This window comes from Schistocerca americana, chromosome 1, assembly GCF_021461395.2.
Source record: "Schistocerca americana isolate TAMUIC-IGC-003095 chromosome 1, iqSchAmer2.1, whole genome shotgun sequence".
Taxonomy (NCBI): domain Eukaryota; kingdom Metazoa; phylum Arthropoda; class Insecta; order Orthoptera; family Acrididae; genus Schistocerca; species Schistocerca americana.
The window spans coordinates 922,173,501-922,181,349 of record NC_060119.1 but is presented as its reverse complement, the minus strand read 5'-3'; the positions used below and the strand labels follow the sequence as shown (position 1 = coordinate 922,181,349).

Here is a 7,849-nt window from a genome sequence, read left to right as displayed (position 1 = left end):
CGAACACCGTGAATTCATTGTCCCAGGAAGGGGAAACTTTATTGACACATTCCTGGGGTCAGATACATCACATGATCACACTGACAGAACCACAGGCACATAGACACAGGCAACAGAGCATGCACAATGTCGGCACTAGTACAGTGTATATCCACCTTTCGCAGCAATGCAGGCTGCTATTCTCCCATGGAGACGATCGTAGAGATGCTGGATGTAGTCCTGTGGAACGGCTTGCCATGCCATTTCCACCTGGCGCCTCAACTGGACCAGCGTTCGTGCTGGACGTGCAGACCGCGTGAGACGACGCTTCATCCAGTCCCAAACATGCTCAATGGGGGACAGATCCGGAGATCTTGCTGGCCAGGATAGTTGACTTACACCTTCTAGAGCACGTTGGGTGGCACGGGATACATGCGGACGTGCATTGTCCTGTTGGAACAGCAAGTTCCCTTGCCGGTCTAGGAATGGTAAAACGATGGGTTCGATGACGGTTTGGATGTACCGTGCACTATCCAGTGTCCCCTCGACGATCACCAGTGGTGTACGGCCAGTGTAGGAGATCGCTCCCCACACCATGATGCCGGGTGTTGGCCCTGTGTGCCTCGGTCGTAGCAGTCCTGATTGTGGCGCTCACCTGCACGGCGCCAAACACGCATACGACCACCATTGGCACCAAGGCAGAAGCGACTCTCATCGCTGAAGACGACACGTCTCCATTCGTCCCTCCATTCACGCCTGTCGCGACACCACTGGAGGCGGGCTGTACGATGTTGGGGCGTGAGCGGAAGACGGCCTAACGGTGTGCGGGACCGTAGCCCAGCTTCATGGAGACGGTTGCGAATGGTCCTCGCCGATACCCCAGGAGCAACAGTGTCCCTAATTTGCTGGGAAGTGGCGGTGCGGTCCCCTATGGCACTGCGTAGGATCCTACGGTCTTGGCGTGCATCCGTGCGTCGCTGCGGTCCGGTCCCAGGTCGACGGGCACGTGCACCTTCCGCCGACCACTGGCGACAACATCGATGTACTGTGGAGACCTCACGCCCCACGTGTTGAGCAATTCGGCGGTACGTCCACCCGGCCTCCCGCATGCCCACTATACGCCCTCGCTCAAAGTCCGTCAACTGCACATACGGTTCACGTCCATGCTGTCGCGGCATGCTACCAGTGTTAAAGACTGCGATGGAGCTCCGTATGCCACGGCAAACTGGCTGACACTGACGGCGGCGGTGCACAAATGCTGCGCAGCTAGCGCCATTCGACGGCCAACACCGCGGTTCCTGGTGTGTCCGCTGTGCCGTGCGTGTGATCATTGCTTGTACAGCCCTCTCGCAGTGTCCGGAGCAAGTATGGTGGGTCTGACACACCGGTGTCAATGTGTTCTTTTTTCCATTTCCAGGAGTGTATATAAATGACTTGGGTGACAATCTGAGCAGTTCTCTTAGGTTGTTCGCAGATTATGCTGTAATTTACCGTCTAGTAAGGTCATCCGAAGACCAGTATCAGTTGCAAAGCGATTTAGAAAAGATTGCTGTATGGTGTGGCAGGTGGCAGTTGACGCTAAATAACGAAAAGTGTGAGGTCATCCACATGAGTTGCAAAAGAAATCCGTTGGAATTTGATTACTCGATAAATAGTACAATTCTCAAGGCTGTCAATTCAACTAAGTACCTGGGTGTTAAAATTACGAACAACTTCAGTTGGAAAGACCACATAGATAATATTGTGGGGAAGGCGAGCCAAAGGTTGCGTTTCATTGGCAGGACACTTAGAAGATGCAACAAGTCCACTAAAGAGACAGCTTACACTACACTCGTTCGTCCTCTGTTAGAATACTGCTGCGCGGTGTGGGATCCTTACCAGGTGGGATTGACGGAGGACATCGAAAGGGTGCAAAAAAGGGCAGCTCGTTTTTTATTACCACGTAATAGGGGAGAGAGTGTGGCAGATATGATACGCGAGTTGGGATGGAAGTCATTAAAGCAAAGACGTTTTTCGCCGCGGCGAGATCTATTTACGAAATTTCAGTCACCAACTTTCTCTTCCGAATGCGAAAATATTTTGATGAGCCCAACCTACATCGGTAGGAATGATCATCAAAATAAAATAAGAGAAATCAGAGCTCGAACAGAAAGGTTTAGGTGTTCGTTTTTCCCGCGTGCTGTTCGGGAGTGGAGGAGGAGGACATTAGTGTTTAACGTCCCGTCGACAACGAGGTCATTAGAGACGGAGCGCAAGCTCGGGTGAGGAAAGGATGGGGAAGGAAATCGGCCGTGCCCTTTCAAAGGAACCATCCCAGCATTTGCCTGAAGCGGTTTAGGGAAATCACGGAAAACCTAAATCAGGATGGCCGGAGACGGGATTGAACCGTCGTCCTCCCGAATGCGAGTCCAGTGTGCTAACCACTGCGCCACCTCGCTCGATATGTTCGGGAGTGGAATGGTAGAGAGATAGTATGATTGTGGTTCGATGAACCCTCTGCCAAACACTTAAATGTGAATTGCAGAGTAATTATGTAGATGTAGATGTTTATCCATGAGCGCTACAGTATTACTTTGTGGCAAGACCACCGATAATGCCTAACATGAAGAGGCAAAAAATCTACACGACAAAAATCACACAAAAAAAGTAACCAGTGTAAGTTACATCAACACACTTTCTACACAAGCATTAATTTCCCTTAGAACTGAGCTTCGAAATTCCTTCGGGTGAAATCTACGTGTGCTATAAAGCGCAGTACCCGGCATGGATTTCAAACCCCGTCGAAACTCGAAAGATCTGAGCGGTTTATCATAGCGAGACAAAGCGACTTCCGATATAGAGCTATGACGAGACTCAGGCAAAAACACGGCGCAGAGAGCGGAGTTTTCGTCGAGGCCGCACCATCGCTTCAAGAGCGGTCCGTCCATTAGGTCAGGCGTGGGCATCCCCGAGGCGACCATCCATCACGGCGGCTGACATATCAAAACAGCATAAATCACGTCGCTGCCACACACCGCCGGACGGCCACCGGTCGCAGCGGCGTTAGCAGGGCCGCGCTCATCTATCTGATCCTCACGCTTATCAGCTCGAGCTCTCTGAGAGTCTTGCTAGCATCGAACACGGGGTGTGTTATAATTAGTTGCGAAATCTGACGCAGGTGAAAGTATACTAGGTGTGGCTGTGAAATAACGGGAATAGCCTACTACTGTGAAACCTTTAGTTTCAGAAACATACACATTTAGTTATTGTCACCCTCAACGTAATCCCTTCCTCTATTCCTAAAAGGCTCCATGTGAATTTGCTGAATTTTCCATTGATACAAACAATGCTGGAAGTCTTCCTCTGTGAGCTCCTTGGACGCTTTCCGGTTTTTCTGACACTGCTTCAACGGAATCAAATATCGTTTCTTTTAATGCAGATTTGACCTTGTGGAATAGAGAAAAGTCAATTGGTGATAGGTCAGGCGAATAAGATGGGTGGTCTAACACTGCGATGATGTACTTCGATAGTAACCTCCTAATAGATAATGCATTATGAGCCGGTGTCGTGTCTTGATGCAGAATCCGTGACTTGTTCGTCCTCAGTTTGAGTAGTTTTTTTCTTACTGTCTCACGGATTTGAGGCAACGGCCCTGCCGCAGTGGATACACCGGTTCCCGTGAGACCACCGAAGTGAAGCGCTGTCGGGCGTGGTCGGCACTTGGATGGGTGACCATCCTGGCCGTCATGCGCTGTTGCCATTTTTTGGGGTGCACTCCGCCTCGTGATGCCAATTCAGGAGCTGCTCGACCGAATAGTAGCGGCTCCGGTCAAAGAAAACCATCATAACGACCGGGAGAGCGGTGTGCTCACCTCACGCCCCTCCTATCCGCATCCTCCACCGAGGATGACACGGCGGTCGGATGGTCCCGGTAGGCCACTCGTGGCCTGAAGACGAAGTGCTCACGGATTTGAAGAAGAACCTCATGTTAGTAATGCTGATTAATAGTTTCACTTTAGGAACCCTCTGAAAATACACAACAGAATGAATATCATAAAAAAACGATATCATCTCTTTGAATCCTAACTTGCTCATTCCAGCTTTTTTCGCTCTCGGTGAAACTGGGCCCTTCGAGTACATACACTGGCACTTAATGTATGGATCATAAGCGAAAAATCAAGATTCGTCACATGGTATCTCTTTTTACAAGAAATTAGAGTCATTTTCAATGGTATTCAAAGTGTCAGCACAAAGATTTTAACAATCTTCTTTTTGTTCGATCATGAGAATTTTGGGCACCAGTTTAGCATGCACCTTTATCATGTTACACTGATATACAGGGTGAGTCACCTAACGTTACCGCTGGATATATTTCGTAAACCACAACAAATACTGACGAACCGATTCCACGGACCGAACGTGAGGAGAGGGGCTAATGTAATTGTTTAATACAAACCATACAAAAATGCACGGAAGTATGTTTTTTAGCACAAACCTACGTTTTTTTTTAAATGGAACCCCGTTAGTTTTGTTAGCACATCTGAAAATAAAACAAATACTTAATCAGTGCCGTTTGTTGCATTGTAAAATGTTAATTACATCCGGAGATATTGTAACCTAAAGTTGACGCTTGAGTACCACTCCTCCGCTATTCGATACGGAAACTCCGAAAACACAACACATTACCATGCCTAATACAATGCAGGAAACTCGTTGCCCTTCAAAACCGCTTCCTGCCGTCTCGGAATGGATAAATACAGGTTTATATGGTTTTCCACTGAATCTAGTCGCATTCTTACTGAAATTTCGGGTCGTGGCAATCGGCGGTAGACAGCAAACACGCACCCTTCTCCCCAAAGTACAGGAAGAAGGCCCTATCATATCGACATCTGGAGGCGACGCGAGCTGTGCGAACAGGGGCCCTGTCGTCTCGGAACTCAGCATCACCATTGCGGAACCAGCAGTGTACTGTGGGATGGACCTGACAACTCAGAATGGTCTCTTAATCCTTGGCAGTAATGTCACCTTGTAGTGTAACCATGGGGTCCACGGAATACCAAAATCTGGCTGTCCAAATAATCACCAAATTCTCGCCATATTTTACTTTTTAGATGTGAAGTCGTCCAGAATTTTAAAACAGTGTGAAACAAGAATGAGATTTTCACTCTGTAGCCATGTCCCCGCAGAATCCATTCTTCCAGGAGTGTTAGTTCTGCAAGATTCGCAGGAGAGCTTCTGTGAAGTTTGGAAGGTAGGAGACAAGGTACTGGCGGAAGTAAAGCTGTGAGGACGGGGCGTGAGTCGTGCTTGGGTAGCTCAGATGGTAGAGTACTTGCCCGCGAAAGGCAAAGGTACCGAGTTCGAGTCTCCGTCCGGCACACAGTTTTAATGGCTAAAATGGCTCTGAGCATTATGGGACTTAAATTTGTGGTCATGAGTCCCCTAGAACTTAGAACTACTTAAACCTAACTAACCTAAGGACATCACACACATCCATGCCCGAGGCAGGATTCGAACCTGCGACCGTACCGGTCACGCGGTTCCTGGTTCAAATGGCTCTGAGCACTATGGGACTCAACTGCTGTGGTTATCAGTCCCCTAGAACTTAGAACTACTTAAACCTAACTAACCTAAGGACATCACATACACCCATGCCCGAGACAGGATTCGAACCTGCGACCGTAGCAACAGCGCGGCTCCGGACTGGAGCGCCTAGAACCGCACGGCCACCACGTCCGGCCACGCGGTTCCTGACTGAAGCGCCTAAAACCGCACGGCAACACCGGCCGGCCACAGTTTTAATCTGCCAGGAAAGTTTCATAACAGTGTGAAACAAGATTTGTGTGAGCAAATGAAATTCTTCCACTGCTCCATAGCCCATTTCTGTGGCTTTTCCTACTACGGCCATTTGCATCACTGATGTGCGGTTATAGAATTCCAGCTCTCCCTATTGTGCCTTGTTACGGAGTTCTCTTCCTGTTCTTTTGGTGCTGCCGTGGTTTGCGAGTGCGACATTCAGTTCTACAATGACTTTCACACCTATCGTCCTCTTACTTTTCGTCACAGTACTCTTATATGACCATCTGTCACTATCACTCGACACCCACTGTCATCCGCGTTGAAACTTTGCGGTTGATGATATTCCTACTTCCCCTGTATGAGGTATAAATATTCGGTACGGTGCCTCTTGAAACACTTAAACTATGTTAGTTACAACCAACAACTTGATTAACGGGCCACGATTGGTAATAAAGAATTTTTGCAATGGAAACAGAAATATGTTTCGCAAAAAGATTTTACGCCCGAAATGATTAACTGTGGAGAGTAATGAGTTCAACAGTGTCTCAGCTAGAAAAGTGATTGGCACCTAATGGCTTACAGCTTCCAGTTTTCATGTCGACTAGTGTTAATTTCGGCAGGCAAAGAATCTCACAGTTTCCAAAATGAGATTTCCACTCTGCAGCGAAGTGTACGTTGATATGAAGCTTCCTGGTAGATTAAAACTGTGTGCCTGACCAAGACTTGAACTCTGGACCTTTGCCTTTTGCAGGCAAGTCCTCTAATATATAGTTTTTGAAATTGTTGGACCGAGACTCGAACTCGGGACCTCTGCCTTTCGCGGACAAGTGCTCCACCATTTTATCTACCCAAGCACATATACATCTACGTGATTACTCTACTATTCACAATAAAGTGCCTGGCAGAGGGTTCAATGAACCACGTTCAAGCTGTCTCTCTACCGTTCCACTCTCGAACGGCACACGGGAAAAACGAGCACTTAAATTTTTCTGTGCGAGCCCTGATTTCACGACTCACGACCCGCCTTACAGCTCCAATTCTGCCAGTACCTTGCCTCCTACCTTCCAAACTTCACAGAACCTCTCCTGTGAACCTTGCAGGACTGGCACTCCTCGAAGAAAGGATATTGCGGAGACATGGCTTAGCCACAGCTTGGGAGATGTTCGCAGGAGAGCTTCTGTGAGGTTTGGAAGTTAGGATACGAGATACTGCCAGAAGATGTGAGGACGGGGCGTGAGTCGCGCTTGGGTACCTCAGATGGTAGTGCATTTGCCCACGGAAGGCAAAGGTCCCGAGTTAGAGTCTCGGTCTGACACACAGTTTCAATCTGCCAGGAAGTTACTTACGCGTATAATACGGTTACCTTTTCTCAGTGAAGTGTCAATCTCAATTTCTCGATTTCCTCATGGACTCGTGCCTCTTGTGGAAGAGGCATGTAGCATATCTCTTAAGAAAGTTCCAGTCTTTGACGGAGATGATGCTCTCGGTTGCAAGATAATTGTTTGGTGGGATTCACAATATTCTCCTATCGGTATACAGGGGTCTAATAAGATGAATACTCGCCTATGATAGTATGTTGTTCAACAGAGGCAACAAAACAGCAAATTTCTAAAGTACGAAGATATTCCAGTTCGGTTGCATGAGGACTTATCTAGGAACTGTTAGTTCCACGCCCAACGTTGCGAGGTGGAAATTAAGGACTGACATATCTCTCATAAAAAGACGTTCTGCTGTTAACCATCCTCTAATAAAGAAACTCGCAGATTGTCTTATACAGAAATTTTATGAACAAAGAATAAATACTGCGCAAAAATTCATAATTATGCTATATTTTAAGCAGCATAGATTCAAATAAATTTTCCCTATCTTCGAAGAACGCCAACATATCGTAATTACGATTATCAGGACACCGAAATAACGAAAGTACCAACATTTCCTGCTTTCGGAAAAAACATCCGGTATAGCAAGGCAATTTGCGAAAATTTGCATTGGTGATACTTACCCCATGTATTTGAAGATAGGCCTATGTACTGACGACATGCAGAATCTCACAGAAGACACACACACACACACACACACACACACACACACA

At 47.6% G+C, this 7,849-nt stretch overlaps 1 pseudogene; it reads left to right on the top strand.

Moving 5' to 3' along the window:
• Positions 1-3,600: 3,600 nt before the first annotated feature.
• LOC124555292 lies at positions 3,601-3,718 on the top strand (annotated as a pseudogene).
• The last annotated feature ends 4,131 nt before the right edge of the window (positions 3,719-7,849 follow it).